Raw genomic sequence first — 22,508 nt, 5'->3', positions numbered from 1 at the left:
TATGCATCCTCAGCAGGGTTTGCTGGGGCTCTGTATGACCAAGATGCCAGTAAATAACCGTAGTCACCTGTTTTTGAGAAGAAGATAACGCATATGTTGTCCTCATGCTTAGTGTTAAAAGGCGTGGATTCTTATTACATCATAACTCTGGTTCTGTAAGTACCAATTAATTGTTGTGCAGGTATTTCCCATTGTTGGAAAGCAGTAGACCACTTTCCCTTCATTTTGCAGCATCATGGACAGTACCAGTGTGTGTTGCCATGATATGTGTAATGAGACCATCTCCTGTGTGGATCATTTGAGCGATGGCCACTCCTTTCTATTTATGTACAGTTCTGCATCAGGTATAGTGAGGGTTTTAATCAGAATGCGGGTGCACTCTATTGCACTGAGGACATTGGGGAAATTGGCAATGGCATAGAATGTTGTTGGCAGTTCTTAATTCCATGACTGTAACTGGGAAGTGGAGGCACCTTGCTGCACATTGCTGCCAGGAAATGTGAGATGATGTACCTGGCAGCTGTCTGGGACATTCCTGTGGGCTGTACAATATGCTGCTGAAAATTCCAGAGAGTTTTTTTCCTGCTGTGTTGCTTGTTTATTTTGGATTATGTCATGGTGTTTGTGTTTGTCAGTGTACATGGACTCAGACAAACTTTTGTTTCTAGTGTATTGGGTTACCTTGCAGAGTGCATCCATACATGCACATGCTACACACAGTGCATCAACTCCCTGTCTAATCGGTACTTTATTATTTTCTGATCAGATAGCTGCCTTAAATGTAGCCTGGTTCAGCACCAAGCTGGCTGCCTTCTAGGAAATATTTGCATATCTTCCAGTATGGCTTGCAGTATCCCAGCCTGCTGTAATTCATTAAATGACAGTAGTGCTTTATTTATTTGTCTTTTCTGAAGTGATTTTGCAGATTCCACAGGATTCTGTAATAATCTGATTTATATCTTGGTGTGTAAATACAGCACTTCCAGCCTCCACTGAAAACTTTCATAAAGTTGTCAGCAAAGCACTTTGTTACATTTAACTTGCATTGGGTGTGCACACTGTGTGTTGGAATCTGTCAGGTGTGGTGAAAGTCCTCAAATATTCTACACTTAACAGATGATTACTTAGTCTTGTTTTAGTGTACTTTATGAAACTGCATCTGCAGGTGCTACGCTGATGTCTTCCATCAGTGTACTATGCTGTCTGCAACTTTCTTTTGGAATCTGGCCCATTATATTATGCAAACAGGTAATAAAGCAAGAATAAGCAGCTTTTAAAATTTCTGGCTAATATATTCATTTTTTGAACAGTTACAACTGTTAATCAAATAAAACAACTGTTAAGATAAAAAAGAAGTCTTCCTTTAATCTGTTTAAGAAAACAACCAGCATCCAGCCATTTCTATAGTTAACTCAGCTGTTGGGGTGACCATCTTGTTGGTGTGCCTCTCATCATATTGTGATATGGAGAAATGAAAGTCTGCCCATTAGTTCTGTGATACTTCAAATGCATCATAATTCTTTCCTTAAAATACATGTTATTAATCTTTAACAGAGAGAGTAAAAACTTATACACACATACACACACACACACACACACACACACACACACACACACACACACACACACACACTCAGTGTAATGCCTCATCAGGTACACACCATTAATGCTGTGTGCTCACAATTTTACTTTAAGCCTGAATTAAAGAAGGACATCAAAATAATGAATCAAAAAGACATAACAAACATCTTTAAATTTGTGGATATGAGCCACATCACATCCTGCTCATGTATGCCCTATATAAGCATGTTAAATGTTATACCTAATATGAGAACCCACTAACATATTTGCATGTCCCTCATGTTCACATTCAGTGTCTCCATCTGTAATCTATACTATAGCAACCCTGATAATATGATCATATTATGATAAGAAAAAGTAGCAGGTGCACATTGAAAAGTAGCAGATTTTCAACATTTAACTCTGAAGCTCATGACATCATAACATAAATTGCACCCTAGTCTTATGATTAAGTGTTCAGTCTTCCCAACTTAAGTCTTTATAGACATCATTTGTGCATATTTACCTTTTTCAGTCTTCCAAATACCAGTCCAGTTACCAACTTCCAACCATACCTTAAAAAATCTAGTACTTATCAAGGACCATCCATGTGGCAGTTTCAACTGTTGGATCACATACTGGCCATATTAGTATTAGAGGGCAGGATAAAAATGCATTTTTACCTTTTTTTTATTTGTAAGGCACACTTTATTACTTCTACCATTCCATCCTTAAGGAAGTTAAGCTGCCATTCCTTTCCAAGGGCTTGATGTATCAGTACCTGTGACACTTATTGACCACACTATGAATTTCTTCCACTGGAATTAAGAGGTCATCTACATTTTCCATGCAACAGAAGTAAAAACTTGGGAAATCCCTCATTGAGGTATATTATGTAATGCCTGAAGTATTTTAAACCATGTCTCCATCTTTCTCCTTGGATACATCACCGTTTCTTGTCTCACTGAGGCTGAGGTCCATCCGTCATGGTCAGTATAATTTCAGTTACTCAGCAGTCACTGTCCTGTTATGAAAACTGTATATTTTGTTTTCTGTGCCTTCCACTTGGTTTTTGAAACTTTCTAAATGCATTCCATACTTTTGCTCTAGGTAATGTCCTACTTTCAGAAATGAACATTATGTCAGAATCTTGGATCATCTGAAAAATGTTCCCTGAAATTGTACTACCTTTGAAATGTCATTAACCATGATCTCTGCTCTATATTTTTTTTCTGTATATCATGTTAGGTAATACATCATTGTCATATTTCATCCTTTCTAATTTATTGTAGAGGCTAATAAATATTCCACAATGCAGAGCTCCCCAGTCACCAATGTGAAGCTCCCCATCCTAGCACAGCACTCCCTCCACCCAAGATGAACAAATCACAAAGTCCTTTACAGGAATACATATGAACACATAGCCTACCTATGAACTCATTGTCAGTCTCTTAATGCTAATCAGCAGAGCGTCTGCACTATTTACTCTTTTAGCTTGTTGCATTTTGCTGTAGTCTGCTTCTCTGGCTCCCTTTGTCATGTCCTGGACTTTGATGCTCATTTAGTTTCGTCTGACTTTAGTTTTTGTAATTCCATCTACCTTGGCAGTCATTAAATCTTGTTTTACCTGTTATAGCTATAAGATCTTTTCTAGGTTATACTCCAAACCTAACTCCTCTTTAAAGATATAAAAAATCTGCAGTATGCCCAATTGGAGTTGTCTGAGCTGTTTAGCTATCAACATGCAGTAATCTGCAAGCTTTGAAGACTGCCCAGCCATTATATCTCCTCTCTTCCCTTCTTAAGTGGTCACTCATTATTCTAGAAAACCCTAAACACCAAGGAGAAAGAGGCTCGGGAATACTGGCATCCTTGTATGGTATGACTACCCACTTTGATTGTTATTGTAAGATTTCCATTTACCAAAACCTATACTCATGCTCTGTAGTACAATGCAAGACTACAGCCTTGCACAGAAAATCCCATTCTACTAAACCCGATACTTTCTTTATGATAGAGAACTAATTTCCTGCTCCTCTTACCTTCAGTTTTATTTGTGACAAAAGTCCTTTCAGCATCCACTAGTTATCACTTTATGGCTAATGCTTCAAAAATCTATCTTGCCTTGATTCTGTTACCATATGGATGGGTTTCTAATTGCTTCAGACATTAATGTGGCCATAATTGGATAGGCACTGATTAATTAAACTGGTCTAACAGTAATAGCTTCACTATTGTCTGTTTATTTCTTTTGGAGAACAGTTGTCACCACCATCATAGATCTGGGAATATAGTTTATCTCTCCACACTTAATGAAGATTCCTTTTCACTCATCTACCACTTAGACCTTTCCCAGCTTACAAATCTCTGTTGGATAGCCATCCTTAACAGATGTTCTGCTTTTACTCATTGTTGGTAATGGGTAAACGTCCTACATTCAGAAATGAAAATTATTCTCACAAATTCCCAGTGAGCTATCTTAGACTGATTATGTATTGCTTCTTCCTTCTGATCATTGGCAACTTCCTTTTGACATGTGCATAACCAAACTGAGTGTTGGATTACCATCTTATTGCAATGATCTCTCCTTGCATTGGCAGGTTATTTATGTGGAAAGAAAACTTGAATCTTAGGCAGTGGTAGCTCGTGATATTGGACTGCAGGACTGCAGCCCCCCCCCGCTGTACAAAAACAGGAAAAACAGAAAAAAACAAAAACTCTGCACGTGTGCTCAGAACTCAACAGGACTTTTGCTTCTCGGTGGGACTTTTGCTTTGAATTATAGACTCTGCTCTCAAGGTGTGTGTGTGTGTGTGTGTGTGTGTGTGTGTGTGTGTGTGTGTGTGTGTGTGTGTGTGTGTGTGTGTGTGTGTGTGTGTGTGTGTGTGTGTGTGTGTGTGTGTGTGCATGTGTGCGTGTGTGTGTGTGTGTGTGTGTGTCCCAGTTAACTATAACTGATGGCTAGATACTGGCTCAGATAGCAACTGCCTGAATTTCCTACCCACCACGACTTGTGAAAAGTGTTCAGATTTTTGCCTCATATTTTTGTTCTGTTCTGTTCCTCATAAAATCTGTTTTTCTGGATTTTGAATTCACTAAATAATGACAGATATTTGACTTTTAGACTTCATATTCTTCAGAAAGTACATGGTAACACAAACAATTTTATTCTAGCAATTTTCTAAGTTTATAAGATCAGTATTTTAAATGTGTCCTTATTTTTGGGTCTGTATTCCCTCATTATTGACTTTGCCCAGATGTTTTGTGCTAAGAAGTTGAGAGCTACGGTAATTAGTGAATGCACTAAATGATAGCCATGTCAGTTTCAGTCTTACTATCTTTTGAGAAACAGTTGATTTGGCATAGTGGTATGTTACTCTGATTATAGTGTACAAAGTACTGGCATCAAGACTTGGCAGTGAAATGCATGGTAGCAGCACATCATTTTATTCTAGCAACTTTCCAGGATTATACAAACAATGTTTAAAATGTGTCCCTGGTTTTTGGGCTTTTGTCCCCCCCCCAATAAATTTTGGCTTTTTCCAGATTTCTTGTGCTCATGTGCTGCAAAGTAGAGAGATACAGTTAAGTGTCAAGTGAATTTTACAAGGAGCTAAGAGCTTTAGGGGAAGAGAAGTTTAGTGGTGCTTATGGTGAGTTTGCTTGTATTGTTAATAGCAAAACAGCTAGTGTGCTTGTTCTTGATAGAGAAGGCTGTTGGTTCTACTCCCACAGTATGTAGATACATTGCTGATACTGCACTGTGTTGTACTTTTAAAGGGGGTGGATGCTGCAGTCCTGAGAATGTCCTCTTTGGCGGAGATACCTAGTAACTATGAACCTATTATCAGTTGGTCATCCATTCCCTATTGTAATATTACTAGCTTATCATGTTTTTAATGTAACATGGGCAATTTATTCCTCAAGGGCAACAGGCACTTTATTTGCAGATGAAACAATGAAATAAAAAGTTGTTTGCTAACAGCAACCTCTTCATTAGTCACAGATCTCTTTAATGTGGAATTATTTAGATGACTTTTACTTCTGCAGAGATTGTGCGTATTTACTGATACTGGTGGACTGTAGAAGTTTGAGTAGACTTTTATGATGGAAATGTTCTGAACTGGACAGTATTGTCATTATTGGTGCATGCATTTTGTTTCATTGTTTAATGGAAAAATGTTCAAAACAATAAATTTAAAACACCCTCTAACAACTGTACTGTATTATACAAGTAATATAATTTAATACAATTAGGAAGGTGTATCAAAGAACACATGTATATTTCGTGTGCAAGGGACCTATAATTCGAAATCAGCCCAACGTTAATCTTTATCTGCCACTGTCAGATGTATTTTCTTTGAATGTGCGTTTCAATGCTGTTTCAATGAATGTGAGTTTCAAGGGCAGTGAAGTTTTAATGCTAAGTCTATTTTCATTGTGAGACTGCAGTGCTTTGTTTAGAAGATATCTACTAGTGTTTGTGCTGTAAAATGTAAAATAAAACTTTTAAATGAAATCCAAATCATCGTAGAAGTTACCTGTTAACCTGATAAAAGTGTTTTTTCCTGCTACTACCTGGGCGACTGTCCGATCTAGCTAAACTGCAAATATTTCTGCTTCTTGAACTGTTTTAAACTGTCTAAAGTTGTTTTTGCACCTGCACTTTTAAAGTTTGTCCTGTTTGTTGCATTTACTTGTTGAGGCTACACACTCAAGTGCGCTAGCCTGTGTTACATATTTATTGCAATTTCCTGCTGTTTGTTGCAAAAAAGAAAAAAAAAATGTTATCCTTGTTTCCCATCTTTCCTGACCTAGAGTAGTCCAAATACAGGCTTTACTGTATTCTGGACTTTTGGAAAGTTCCTGTGTTGTCATTTCCTTTTTTGGATAGAGGGAGGCTTCTTTGTTCACCAGTGGCAGTGGGGAGCTTGGAGCAGCCTATCTGTCCCTGGAGGAGTGTTCCCAGCACAGGAATCTGGTAGTCTGTTGGCTGTTTTGGGCCAATTTCTAGCTCTTTCAAGTCCGCCTGTATAAAACCCGCTGTAGCATGGCTTTGCGTGATTTTGTGCATAGCGGGGCATCAAGCAGCGCCGCTTATTTGGGTTTGAGCCTTGGAACTGATCTAGTTCTCATAATAAACACCCTATTCCTACGCTAAAGCCTAGCACTTGCTCACTAAAGCAATTATATAAGTCAGCACTAAAAAATTAAAAGCACTACACCCTCACAAACTCCCCTTGAGTAACTTGTTCCCCATTGGCCCTTTTTTTCAATTATAAAGGAATTCCCAATACTATTCTAGCATGTCCAAAGGTCAGTTGTCAATCTCCTCTCCGGTCCAGCTGGTGAACCTGGGAATCTTGAGGCAATGTTACAACTGCCTAATGTACATAGACAAACCTCTCCTCCTCCCAACAAATTCCAACACATGTGAGAGATGCAACCATATAGCCAAACTGGAGGCTAAGCTCTCTCAACTCAGTACTGGCATAACCAGTCAGGAACAGAAGGAAACCACACTCACTACAATTCCAGTCTCACATAGACCTACCAAGACAGCAAACCAAACACATAAACACACAAAAACATACTTGGAGGCTCTAAATAAAAATCTGCCTAAGCAGCAGAGACCTCCAAAGCAGACACACAAGCAACCGCTACCCCAAAACAAAACACGTGCAACACATAACTCAAAAAGCCAGTGTGCCGAACAGTCACAGCCCTTAAGGCTAAACAACACACCTGATACACTTGTAATAGGTGACTCTATCATCAGGCACACTGACGTCCCGCTCACCAGGCTGAACAAGGAGAAGGTCACGGTGAGCTGCCTATCGGGCGCTAGGATCCGCCATATAACACAAGCACTCAGGTCACTCCAAGGCAAGTACAAATATGACTCAGTCATTGTCCATGCTGGTGTGAATGACCTGAGATGTACCTCCCTGTACTACATGAAAAGAGACATAGAGGAGCTCTCTGAGCATGTAGCCCAGGCCGGTATGACCCTGACCTTGCATAGCATCTTACCCTCACCAAGAATGATGCCACAATATGAAGACAAGATTATCAATTTCAACAATTGGCTTAAGTACTGGTGTCATTCAAAGGGGATCCAATGCCTGTCAGCCTGGGATGACATGCTCGACAAGCCACGATGCTTCGCTATGGACAGCTTGCACCTGTCACTCCTGGGCTTTTGGATATTGGCAAAGGCTCTTGCTACCCCCATAGTGCCTTTTTTAGGCAAGGCTCAAAAGACAAACCCACCTCCATAGGTATCACAAGGGATAAGAAACTAAGAGTAATGCTACTCAATGCCAGAAGTCTAAACCTCAAGATGCACACACTCAAAACTCTCCTTAGCATGGAGAACATCGATATCTGTGCAGTAACAGAAACCTGGTTCAAGGCTCTCAAGAGCACCCCAGCACTACCAGGTTATACCTCATACCATGCTTTTCGGCCTCAAAACTTGGACTGAACCACAAAAGGAGGGGAGTATCAATATTCGTCAAAGATACCCACACCTCCAGGTTGGTGGCACAACACGAAGCATCAGAGACTATCCATGTGCAACTAACAGTGGGTAAAACTGCCTTCCAGTTTATAGCCTGCTACAGACCACCCTCCCAAACCCAGGAACCCCACTCAGCCTTCCTGAGAACACTGGAAAATATGAAGGTCTCTCCAAACACCATTATATTGGGTGACTTCAACTACCCAACCATAGACTGGGAGCATTACTCTAGCTCCAACACCCTAGCCCAAAGGTTCCTAGAATTTATAAACTCAAATGCTATGGAACAACTTGTTACCACTCCCACAAGAGGGGAAAACATACTGGACATGATCATCACCAACATGGGGACTCTATGCTCCAGACCAGAAGTGTATCCCTCACTGGTAATATCAGACCATAAACTAATCTCACTGGATATTCACATCCCGACCCCACCCCATGCCCAGAAAACCACAGTGAAAAACTTCTCTAAAGCAAATTTCACACTCCTCAAAACCGAGGTGGAATCCTTCAAAGCCCCCGGGCCTGTGGATAATATGGCCCAGACCACTAAATCCTTTATAAACGCATTCTATGAACACCTTCAGGAATGCATGGATCATGCAATCCCAAATAAAACCAAGACCCAATCCTCCAAAGGCAGACGTCCTGTCTGGTGGACCCCAGCCATAAACAAACTATACAATAGAAGGAGGAAGCTACTACATGACAGAGCAAAATCCCAAAAAGGGAAGGCATCTCTGATCAGTATTAGCAAAAAACTACGGGCACTCATAAAATCGTCTAAGGCCAGCTTCGAGAGAAAAATTGCACAGGACAATAAGGATAATCACAAGGCTTTCTTTAGTTATGTTAGGAACCTGGGTGGGAATTCCCAGATATGGTCAGAATTAGTCCAAAATGACAAAAAATACACCGAACCCACAGACATTGCCAACATCCTAGCGGACAGGTTCAGCGCAAACTCCACCTCCCCACCAAAAGGGCTAATATCTATCCCAGCAGAGTTCTGCCCCCCTGACATCTCAGATGATCAGGTAAGAGTTGTCCTCTCCAAAGCAAGAAACACAGCATCAATGGGACCAGACGGTGTCCCGGGCTGCGTCCTACATGAACTCCAAGAAGAGCTAAACCCAAACCTAAAACTACTGTTCAATCTCAGCCTTACTACAGGATATGTACCCAAAGAGTGGTGTACAGCAACAGTGGTCCCTCTCCACAAAGGTGGTGCCTCAACGGATCCTGGAAACTATTGCCCCATAAGTCTCACTAGCTTGGTCTGCAAAGCTATGGAAAGGATCATCATGGACCTTATAAATAAAGATATTGGGGACCTACAGACACTGGATCCTACCCAGTTCAGCTTTGTTAAGGGCAGATCCTGCCTCTTAAACCTGGTCGAGTTCTTTGAAACAGTCACCAAGGCCATTGACAAGGGAAGGTGGTCCACACAGCCTACCTGGACCTCGCAAAAGCTTTGATACAATACCCCACTCTGGCATTATAGATAAGCTCACCAGCTTAAATATAAACCCCTATGTCACTAGATGGGTTGCAAACTGGCTCAAGGACAGAACCCACATGGTTAGAATAGCTGGAGCCATGTCAGACTCCAAACCAGTTACAAGTGGCGTCCCACAAGGCTCAGTCTTGGGACCTATCTTGTTCGGTATATATTTCTCGGAGGTACAGGCCAACATGGAAGGACTGTGGCTGACCAAGTTCGCAGATGACTGCAAACTGGGCACCATAATAGACTCTCCAGCTGACACAAGCATCCTCCAAAAGCCTCATAGAAACAGACAACTGGTGCCAGAGCCATGGCCTCAAGCTAAACTCCAAAAAGTGTATAGTCATCCCCTTTGGCAAAAACAAAGTGCCCACAAATTACCACATAGGTGGTAATCCATTAAGTACAGAAGAAGTAATTAGGGACCTGGGGACCCAAGTTGATAGCAATCTCTCATTTGACAACCACATGGCCAAAGTGGTTAGAAAAACATTTTATATAGCCCACCTAATCATGAAGGGATTCACATCTAGATCAGGGAGGTCATCGTGCCTCTTTACTCATCCCTCATCAGGCCCATAATTGAGTACAATGCCCCTTTTGGGATGTACCTTACCAGACACCTGCAGCAACTGGAAAGACCCCAAAAGTACCTCACCAAGAGGATCAAGGGGCTCAAACAGATGCCATATGCTGCCCAGTTAAAGAAACTCCAGCTCTACTCAGTGGCATACCACCTGCTCAGAGGTGATCTGTGCCTGACGTATAAAGCCATGTCCAACCCGGAATTAATGGACATGCTGCACCTCAGAAAATCCAAATCCCATCGAGCTACGCGCTCAAGGGACTTAAACCTCAGCACTGAAATAAATAGGACATGCTGGAGGGACAGATTCATAACCCAGAGGCTCCCTTCACTCTGGAATAAAATCCCAGTCCAGGTTAGGCAGAGTCCCTCATTGACTCTCTTCAAGAGGAATCTTGATGAGTGGATGGGAGATCGTAGGTTTACCCCGGGTATCACTTCTGTGTCACTGTTAGACAGAGGCACAGTATACTAACCTCGAAAAAGGGCATAGCAAAATTAATTTAAAATGGGTGTCAAAAGCCATACACACTCTGGCTAGGCTTATAAATGCCCTAGGGCAGATATCCTAGTATGAACCTATGAACCTATGAACCTATAAGTAAAGCAGTATGCACATTACAGTGTTTATGGTAAATGGGGTGAAATAGCCAAGTAATGGTACATTGGAATGGCTGCAGGGGGGAGGCCCCATTCAAATATGACTTTGTTTGGGGTGAAGGGCGGCAAACTCAAAGACAGCCCCGGCTGAACTATATCTTTCCACTGTCCAGATTTTTTCAGAATGAATATATTTTTGCTTTTTATTTTCGGTTCGTTCCTCATAAAATTTGTGATTTCCTGGTGAACCATTTAGGAATGAAGTCACTAAATAATGACAGATGTTGTGTTTCAGACTTTATACCCTTCAGAAAAATGGTTGGTAGAGCAAGACCTGTTATTCTATCAACTGTCTAAGTTTATACAAGAGCAATTTTTAGTACTGTCTGTATGCTCCCCAATATGTTTGGCCTTGTCCAGATTTCCTTTGTTAAGTGGTTGAGAGGTATGCGCAAATAAATTGCTTTATAGAATTAGGTATATCCAAACCTCTCAACTGTCCCAGACTTTGGCTCAAAATGCTGCTCTCCCCCTAATAATCCCTCCACAAAATGGCACTTTTGGAAGAAAATGTAGAGGGTTTACAATTAATAAATAATTGTAATGATCAGAGTTATAGATTACTTTTATTTCAGAAATAAATGTAGATTCTCTTATTTTGTCAGCTGCTCAACTTAACAGTAATAATATTAAAAAAGGGTCCCTTCCTTGACAGGTTCCCAGCTGTATTGTGTGGCTATTTTATATTTTTGCATCACATTTTTGGTCCGTTTTTCATAAAATTGTAGTTTTCTGGCAAATTAGTGGCAAATCATTAAAGACTAAAGTTAGAAAATAATGACAGATATTTGAGTTTCAGATTTCATACCCTTCAGAAAATTCATACTAATGCAAGACCTACTATTCTATTATCTTTCTAAGTTTATAAGAGCAATATTTAAAAATTGTCTTTATTTTGGGGCCTTTGTCCCACTTCTATTTATGCCTTTGTCCAGATTTCCTGCTCTGAGGTTGAGAGGTATGACAACTGCATCAGGTTCATCACAGTCAGCCAGAGACATTTCTAATTGTGACATACTTGTTGCACCCCGCTCCTCCATGTAGTGACTCTGGAGGTGTCCAAACAAGGCAAGGAACAGTTATGCAGTGTAAGTATGCAGAGTATCACCCCATCCAAGGTAGACACAAGTACTACAGTGGCTTTTCATCTGTCCTTGATTTTGCAGAATGTTCTGGTTTCCTGTCATATTTTTATACTGTTGATTTATGCTTCTTATTATTCAGAAAATGCATGTTGTTGCACTGCCGGTTGCTTTGTGTTTAAGTAGCAATCCTTTAATGACCATCAAGTATGCTTGTCTGAGATTGTAAGATGCAAGTAAGCTTTAATAAGCATACTGTTAAATAATTACCAGCATTGAAAGCCTTTTTGTTGTTGCCATGCAGAGAATATTTACATAACTAGATAACATATAAGCCTTAGGTATTGAAATGCATATGACAGTATTTGTAACAAAGGACAGGATTACTGTATTTTCAGAAGCTCATTACATTTGTTAGAGACTTGCAATCATCTTTGCAGGCTTTACCAGTAAACTAAACAGAATGCCAATCTATCGTGTGTGGTCCATAACCTGTGCAGTAATCCTTTAAGCAATTTATCTTGACCTTGTTTCTTGTTTGCTGCTCATTTTTTACTTTGATCATGTTTTCCCCATGAAACAAGTAGATAGTTGTCAGGAAGCAGGTCTTTTTGGATAAGAAACATTTTTACAAGTGGGGGCATCACATAGATTGCTACTTTCAGCATGTTACTTGGTACTTTTATAAAGCTGAATATAAATTATAATTAGATCTGCAGTGCAAGGAGAAGTGGTTTGAGTTGAGTGCTGCTTGTTTTTTTATACTTGATTTTGACTGGCATTCCAGTAATGTATTTAAAAAGTAATTTATTTTTTTCATGCCTCACAACCTTTGTGTTTCCATCTAGATATTAAGTAAGCTATCATGTAGCCAATGCATTGAAATATTTTTTTCTTCTACACTTCATTTTGTCTTGATTGGGCTTTCATAATGGTGATTTGACACCCAGGGCAGCATATTTTATTAAAGTCCCAGTTTTTGTGGTTTTAAGCATAGCTCCATCCCTTTCTAGTTGGTCACACCCCTTCCATTGGCCCCACCCATTCAACTGTCTCTTGCATCCCCCCTTTGATTTGAAGTCACCAGCCGACACTGCTCTTAGGAGTTACTTTTCTGCTGCCATTTGAAATAGGGTGCCCACTTTCTTATGTAGAAAGTTTTTGCTGTAACTTCCAGTCACTAATTCACAGTGAGGAAAGTTAGCACCATAGTCCAAGAAAGGTATTCTCCAACACCACTGTGTCTAATAAACTATGTCATAGCTTGAAACAGAAGGTCCAATCACCCACCCATTTGCTTCAAATAACACCTGGAACTAAAAAGTTTTATATTGACCAGAAGTGTTGCAGAGTAATCAGGTAGTATTTTAACTTTGCTACCTCTGGAAAAAGAGATTGGTTTCTCTTATCACTGGTTGTAAATATTTTCACAATGAAGCTGTTCCTTTTGCACAAAATTCACATCTGCTGTCATATACATTTGTATCATCTCTCTACTCTTTAAATCATATGAGTGTTACAGTACATTATTTTTTATCTACTGAAACATTAACATGAAATTACATTAGTGAGGTAATATTCCTTTAGTCCTCAGTCTTACTGTCAGCGGGATGCCATGAAGCTGCAGATTCCTGAAAGAATATGATTGTTTGCAAATAATATTTTAGTCAATAGTTATCTTGTTTCTGTACTATTTGCTTAGTTCTATAGGTTTTATTACTGCTGCTTAATAAAACTTAACATAGAACCGTATGACAAATATATTCAGTTTATAAACAGTCAAGGACAAAGGAAACCAGCTTAATGAGCAAATAAAATATATTTAAGACTAAGAAAGCCTGATATTGATTGAATTGCATTTTCATTTACTTACTTGTTTCTTGTACATATTTGTGTTATCTACAGAAAGATAAATCAAGTCCTGTCTATCCTGAGCAAACCTGCCACAAGCATCAGGTATATTTTTGTACATAATTGTTATATTTAGTCTGTTCTACAAGATGGGATCAATAGTGTTCACCATTTGTTATCAGAATCCCAGACTACATGCAACTAATGGCTACTTTGCCTGAAGTAGTTTTCTAGTGAGTCATTTGTCTCATACTCCAAAATCTTTATTGTCTCAGTACATGTTGCTCAAATCTAATCATTCTGTACAGTGTTATGTCCAAGGGGTTGTAAGTCCCATTGTGAAGAGGAGTTGGCATTAGTGTATGATAAATGTGCATAATGGCCCCAGTTATAGCCAAACCCATACTTATCCAAAAGAACTTTACACCATACAGCTAAAGTTCCAAGTTATATTTCCACATATTTCACAAATTGCAGACTCAGACCAATGTCTTCCAGAACAACTTAAGCATCAGTAATTAAAACTTGCCAATAATTACTTTATACACACACCCCACACACCCACACCCACACACAGACACACACACACACACACACACACACACACACACACACACACACACACACACACACACACACACACACACACACACACACACACACACAGAATTATATAATATTTTTCAAAATGGAGAGGTGAGTAAATAGTCACTGCACTGTATAAACAGACATTACCCAAACTTGTATTATCACTGTCAGCTATCAGAATGAACAGAATTAGAAGACACCTTACATTGTGCCATTAAAATAAGCCAGTGTTTAAATGTTTAAATGGTACCAATTATTCATGAACAGTCAACCTTTAAAGGATGAATATCATTCATTTTATAGGACACCAATGAAATGCAATAAACTTTATGCTACTGAATAAAGTATAAATCAGGCACCAGATCTCAAACATTTAATACCAAATAATATAACTGTTTACTTGAAACAAATAAAGCATTTTCTTACAAATAAATATGAAAACAATAGAAAACTTGGGCAATGAATTGAAAACAATAATATACACATACAAGTAGGTATTAGGTAAGTAGTCTGCAATTGCTTTAAATAACAAATTGAGCTGGGCATTTATTGCTTATCTGTAAAAAAAAAAAAAAAGAATTACTAAAGTCTATAAAGGCAGTTGGTCAAAAGTTGAGCTCTGCTCAAGAGTATTTTCCAGTAGACCCCAACTATAAATGAAATGAACTAATGTTTTCTTGTCTCCACAGTTATGTGTCCAAGGGAGGAGAGTACAATTTAGCCTACCATAGTCCAAGCAGGAAATAACATCTGACATAGCTCAGTTCCTCCAACATTAATCAACCATGCATCACTGCATACGTTTTTCCCAAAGTGTTTTTATTCATTTTATAACACAGTAACTTAACAGTATAGTAACAGGAAAAAGAAAGCATTTACAATGTCCATAACAATTAAAAAAGCAATATACACTGTAGAGCGCTTAATATTTCTCTAACCAATTAGACAGTTTTGTCCAAGAAATTAAATGATGAGTTATGTTGTTAGTCCTTGCTTTTATAGTAGCAATCTCATTCTTACAAATGCATTTCACAAGATGAATAAACTCAACTTTAAAGACAGAAGTAGATTGGGATTTCCAATTTTTACTAACAATTTCCTTGCTATAGAGAGGCTAGACCATAGTAAAAATGTTTGTTTTTTAGGAATGACTTCAGGAACAAGAACATTGAAAAGGATAAGAGAGTCAAAATTTATACAGCTGCCATTTCATAGAGCTTTACAAAGATATTTAAAGTCTAACCAAACTGGGGAAATCATTTTGCAATTAACAACCATATGTATCCAGACAGCATCAGGGTGTCCACATCTCCAGCATTTCATTTCATCTTTCTTGAGAATTATTGCTAGTCTATGTGGGGTGAAAAAAACATGTAAAAATGTCCATGTGTATACATGCCAAAACAGGGAAGATGTAGATTCCTTCGCCGACTGTAAACAAAGATTTTTATCTTTTTCTGTGAATACTTGTTTATTAACCTCACTTGAGTAATTCCAAAAAGAAACATCTGTTTTGCCAAAATAAGTTCTGAGAATTTTATAAATAAAAGATATGTATGAAGTGTTCTTCTGTGAGCTGTTAATAATTGTTGAGATAAAATCCAAAGTTTTTAAGTTACTCTTATTGTATGCCTCTAATGAGGTTATGAGCTTAGTATGTATACAATCCTTACAAGTATGGATGTCCAGCCAATTGCAATTTTTCAAACTATATCTGCTGATCAAATAGTTTGCATAACTTATACTGTTAGCTGAGAGATATTGATTCCAATATAATAGGCCACCCTTCTTAAATTCTAACATTTTCTGGGTATCAAAAGATATTAAACATTCATCTGTGTAGGCAATGGAAAACAGTTATTAATACATTCTTAATTAATTGATTAGAAAGCATATGCTTTTTAAACAACAGCAATATTTGGTTTGTAAGAGGTATAAAAACAAGTTCAGAAAACATTACAAAACATAAACTTTTTAAACAACAGCAATATTTGGTTTGTAAGAGGTGTAAGAGCAAGCTTTAACCTTTCACTTTGAATGCATATTTTTAAAATCCATATAAAGATGTTTGTATGTATTTAAGTATATGTTTCACGCAATATCCTATTACTATTAAGAAGTAAGGTTTCATGTATTGATTTCCAATATGATGTGTAAGAAGTACTATTCCAAAGTAATACTATGTTAATAAATGTGGAGCTTAAATAAAAATCAATATTTGGAAATAAAAATCAATATTTGGAACCTTATAACGCCTTCATCCCAGCTTGCGGTGTGCCAGAGAAAAGACATTCTTGTTTTTTTAGGATACCAAAGGAAGTTGCATAATAAGTTATTCATTTTCTGTTTAATTTTGACAGTTGGGGGATTATTACTGATTGGCCAATGAATAAGATTTTAGGTAACAGTATCATTTTGGTTAAAGGTAGTCTGTCTTCAAATGTGAAGAAGAGTCTGTTCCAACTGTCAGTTAGACTTGTAACTGAGTTAATAAGTTGTTGATAATTAGATCTGAGTGATTTTTTATAATTAGATTCATTAATAATATCTAGATATTTAGTATGCCTGCCCTCCCAGTTTATGTCTCATTTTGATCTAAGTTTCATAGTAACATTTTTATTCACTAGAAGTGTCTGAGTTTTGTTGTGACTGAATTTTAGACCAGAGATGTTTGCAAAGAAGTCTAGATTATGTAATAGGTGAGCTACTGAATTTTCAATATCATTAGAAGTTATTAGTAGGTCATCAGCAAATGGTTGCCTCTCAGGGGATAATTTGTCTGACACCTTATATTCTTTAATGCTGTCATTATTGCTAACATAATTTGCAAGAGGCTCAATAGCCAGGGCAAGGAGTAATGAGGAAAGGGGGCACCCCTGTTTAGTACCTCTTAATATTTTGATTGGGCTAGATAGATAAGATCCAATATTTATATAGGCTGTGGACTTTTCATATTGTTTTTTAATTAATCTGATAAAGTTTGGGGAGAAATTGTATTTTTGCAGACCTTTAAACACAGATGGCCAACTTAGGTAGTTTAAAGCTTCATCTATATCAAGGCTTAAAATAGAAAGCTCATTATTTTTCTTGTTTGCTAAGTCTATTAATGACAATAATCTAATTACATTGTATTGTATCTTTCTGTTTTTGATAAACCCGGTTTGGTCTTCATGAATTAATATTGAAAGACTCTATTCTCTTCTTCCATTCTAGCAATTTTCTAAGTTTATAACATGGATATTTGAAATGTGTCCCTATTTTGGGACTGTATTCCTCCATTATTGGCTTCGTCCAGGTTTTTTGTGCTAAGGTTGAGAGCTATGGTGAGAACTGAATTCACTGAATATGTTTTTGGGCTGTATTCACCCATTATTGGCTTTGTTCAGGTGTTTTGTGCTAAGAGGTTGACAGCTATGGTGAGAACTGAATTAACTAAATGGTAGCCATTTAAGTTTCAGTCTTCCTCTCTTTCGCAAAACAGATGATTTGGCATAGTGGTATATTGCTCTGACTGTTTTGCACAGGGTCCCCTGGGTTCAAGACTTGGCAGTGAAATGTATGGTGGTAACACAGCATTATATTCTAGCAACTTTCCAACATTATACAAGAAGTAACAAATATGAACTTATCCAAGGAAGTAATATCTCTCGAGTAATACAACAATTCACTTAGAATTGTTCTGTGTCTTCTTAATATTATAGATTTATTATTTATCGGTTTAATAATAAATCATCATATATATATAGACAATGACTCACACACCAAATTACCAGCAACTATATTGGTCTCATAGGAGCCTAGTATGATTTTTTTTTATTTTAGGCCTTGTATAACTGGAATAGATATTAGATATATACATATATACAGCCAGATCTTGGATCTTGGTCAATAATAGAAGTAGTATGTAGCCATTTTATTTTGACAGTCTGAATCATAGAATCAACTCTAGCTGTTGTAATATTTTCATAAAAATAGTGCCATTAAAGCTGAGCTCAAAAATATCTTTCTGCCTTTTTTTTATTCTTTGGATACCATACCTTCTTAGTGACTGTTTTATACTGGGAGAGCCATACCTGCTTTGCTTTCATTATACAAGAAATGTTTAAAATGTGTCCCTGGTTTTGGGGCTTTTGTCCCCCCCCATAAATGGTGTTTTTTTCCCGTTTTCTTGTGCTGCAAAGTTCAGAGATACAGCTGAGTGTCGAGTAGATTTTACAAGGAGCTGAGAGCTGCAGGGGAACAAAAGTTTAGTTCTACTCCCACAGTAGGTAGATGCATTCCTGATACTGTACTGTGTTGTAAAGGGGGTGGATGCTGCAGCCCTTTTTGGCGAATATACCTAGTAACTATGAATCTGTTATCAATTTGCCATCCATTCCCTATTGCGATATTACTAGTTTATCATTTTTTAATGCAAAATAGGCAATTTATTCCTCAAGGGCAGCAGGCACTTTATTTGTAGATGAAACAATGACATATAAAGTTTTTTGCTAGCAGCAACCTCTTCATTAGTTACAGATTTCTTTAATGTAGAATTATTTAGATGACTTTTACTTCTTCACAGATTGTGCATATTTACTGATACTGGTGGACTGTAGAAGTCTGAGTAGACTTTTGGGCAGTTTTGTCATTAATGGTGCATGCATTTTATTTCATTGTTTACTTTGTTCAAAACAATAAATTTAAAATGCCCTCTAACAACTGTATTGTACAAGGAATATAATTTAATACAATCAGGAAGGCGTATCAAAGAACACGTGTATGTTTTGTGTTCAAGGGGCCTATGATTTGAAAACAGCCCAAAGTTAATCTTTATCTGTCACTGGCAAAATGTATTTTCTTTGAATGTGGGTTTCAATGCTGTTTCAATGAATGTGAGTTTCAAGGGCAGAGAAGTTTTAATGCTAAGTCTATTTTCATTGTGAGACTGCATTGCATTGTTTAGCAGATATCTATTAAAGTTTGTGCTGTAAAATGCAAAATAAAACTTTCAAATGAAATCCAAGTCATCTCAGAAGTAAAGCAGTATGCACATTACAGTGTTTATGGTAATGGGGTGAAATAACCAAGGAATGGGACATTGGAATGGCTGCAGGGGGGAGGCTCCATTTGATCATGATTTTGTGAGGGGGAAGGGTAGCAAATTCAAAGAGGGCCCCAGCTGAACTATACCTCTCAACTGTCCAGATTTTTGCAGAATGAATAGATTTTTGTTTCTTATTTTTGGTTTGTTCCTCATAAAATTTGTGGTTTTCTGGTAAATCATTTAGGAATGAAGTCACTAAATAATGACAGACATTGAGATTCAGATGTCATAACCTTCAGAAAAATGTATGCTAAAGCAAGACCTGTTATTCTATTAACTGTCTTAAGTTTATACAAGAGCAATTTTAAGTACTGTTTGTATGTTCCCCCAATATATTTGGCCTTGTCCAGCTTTCCTGCATTAAGAGGTTGAGAGGTATGTGCAAATAAATCACTTTATAGAATTAGGAATATCCATATCTCTCAACTGTCCCCAATTTTGGCTCAAAATGTTGCTTTCCCCCTAATATTCCCTCTGCAAAATGGCAATTTTGGAAGAAAATGTGGAGGGTTTACAATTATAAATAGCTGTAATGATCAGAGTTATAGATTACTTTTATTTCAGAAATGCATGTAGATGCTCTTATTTTGTCAGCTGCCCAAGTTAACAGTAGTAATATTAAAAAGGTGTCCCTTCTTTGACAGGTTCCCAGCTGTATTGTGTGGCAATTTTATATTTTTGCATCACATTTTGGTCAGTTTTTTATAAAGCTGTGGTTTTCTGGCAAATTAGTGACAAATCATTAAAGATTGAAGTTAGAAAATAATGGCAGACATTTGAGTTTCAGATTTCATATCCTTCAGAAATTTCATACTAATGCAATACCTACTACTTTCTAAGTTTATAAGAGCAATATTTAAAAATTTTCCTTATTTTTGGGCCTGTGTCCCACTTCTATGTATGGCTTTGTCCAAATTTCTTGCTCTGAGGTTGTGAGGTATGAGTGTCAGAGCCATCACTGTCAGCCAGAGACATTTCAAATTGTGACATACTTGTTGCACCCCACTCCCCATTGTAGTGGTTCTGGATGTGTCCAAGCAAGGCAAGGAGCAGTTATGCAGTGTAAGTGTGCAGAGTATTCCCATATCCAAGGTAGACCACAAGTACAACCGTGGCTTTTCATCTGTCTTTGATTTTGCAGAATGTTCTGGTTTTCTGTCATATTTTTATACTGTTGATTTATGCTTCTTATTATTCAGAAAATGCATGCTGTCACAGTGCCCTGTTGCTCTGTGTTTAAGTAGCAATGCTTTAATGACCATCAGGTAAACTTGTCGGAGATTGTAAGATGCAAGTAAGCTTTAATAAGCATACTGTTAAAGAATTACCAACATTGAAAGCCTTTTCATTGTTGCCATGCAGAGAACATTTACATAACTAGATAATGTATAAGCCTTAGGTATTGAAATGCATATGACAGTATTTGTAATAAAGGACAGGATTACAGTATTTTCAGAAGCTCATTACATTTGTTAGAGACCTGCAGTCATCTTTGCAGGCTTTACTCGTAAACTAAACAGAATGCGACTCTATCATGTGTGGTCCATAACTTATGCAGTAATCCTTTAAGCAATTTATCATGAGCTTGTTTCTTGTTTGATGTTCATTTTTTACATTGATCATGTCTTCCACATGAAGCAAGTAGATAGTTGTTGTCAGGCAGCAGGGATTTTTTGGATAAGAAACATTTTTACAAGTGGGGGTATCACACAGAGATTACTGCTTTCAGCATGTTACTTGGTAATTTTATAAAGCTGAATATAAATTATAATTAGAACTGCAGGGCAAGGAGAAGTGGTTTGAGTTGAGTGCTGCTTGTTTTTTATACTTGATTTTGACTGGCATTCCCATAATGTATTTAAAAAGTAATTTATTTTTTTCATATCACAATCTTTGTGTTTCCATCTAGATATTAAGTAAGTTGTCATGTAGCCAATGCATTGAAATAGTTTTTTCTTCTACACTTCATTTTGTCTTGATTGAACTTTTGTAATGATGGTTTGGTACCCAGAGCAACGTATTTAATTAAAGTTCCAGTTGTTGTGGTTTTGAGCATAGCTCCACCCCTTTCTGGTTGGCTGCACCCCTTCCCTTTGGTCCCACCCATTCAGCTGTCTCCTGCAGCCCCCTGTTAATTTGAAGTTACCAGCCGCCACTGCACATGCTCTTCTTTTGTACAATACAAGGGGAGAGAATCATTGTCAAACCTGATAGCTTGGTCACTAATTTTTAATAGCGCAAGGAACCAGGGAGTTCTTAAAACAATGTCTTTGTCTTGAGTGGAGATACATTTTACAATAATAGATCTTGGACAGTTGTTTTTACTGGATACAGAAGTTGTAGTTAAAGATGTGTGTTCCTTTTCTATCTTGAAGGATAGTGCTTCAGGTAGGTTTAGGATTTTAGGAATCCAAGAAGTCAGGAAATTAATAATATTGTCCCCCTCCATCTGCTCCGGGATGCCATAGATTCTTATAATTTTTGTCCTGTTTCTATTCTCAATGTCATCTATCTTTTCAATGAGTCTGTTTTTTTTTTCTTGAAGAAGAAAGACTTAAGTTTTACTCTCTTTATGTTAACCTGTAATCTATAATGGGCAGTTTGTTATTTAAGGACTTAATTTAATAAGGTTATTTGTTTGGCAGTATCTTTATTTTATATTGTCCACGTTTAAGTTTAATTTGTTTATTTTACCCACCAAGTCTTGAACTGTAGTAAGGATTGCCTGTATTTCTTTCTTCATTGGAGTTTCTTGCTGAGAAAACTTGGAGCTGCTCATCTTCCTTTGTGAATGTGGTTTCAATGTCCCTTCTATTTGAAAGTTTGACAGGAAAATATGAAAATTTAAGCTTAAAAATTACACCAACTTGTAGATTACAACTTCCAGAATCTGATTTTAGTGGTGTCAAGTCTTTGTCGGTAAAATTAAATAAAAAAATCCCGTCATGAAAAAAATGAAGATTGCAGAGCTCAAGAACTCGGCTACTTTCAGCCTGTCATCCAATCAACCCTCCCCATCACTGCATACTTTTTCAAAGAAAGAATTGGTTCCTTTTTAA

Source organism: Protopterus annectens, chromosome 2.part2 (assembly GCF_019279795.1).
Source record: "Protopterus annectens isolate FY-2018-M chromosome 2.part2, PAN1.0, whole genome shotgun sequence".
Lineage (NCBI taxonomy): Eukaryota > Metazoa > Chordata > Ceratodontiformes > Protopteridae > Protopterus > Protopterus annectens.
The sequence above is the reverse complement of the archived record's forward strand: the minus strand, read 5'-3'. Positions refer to the sequence as shown.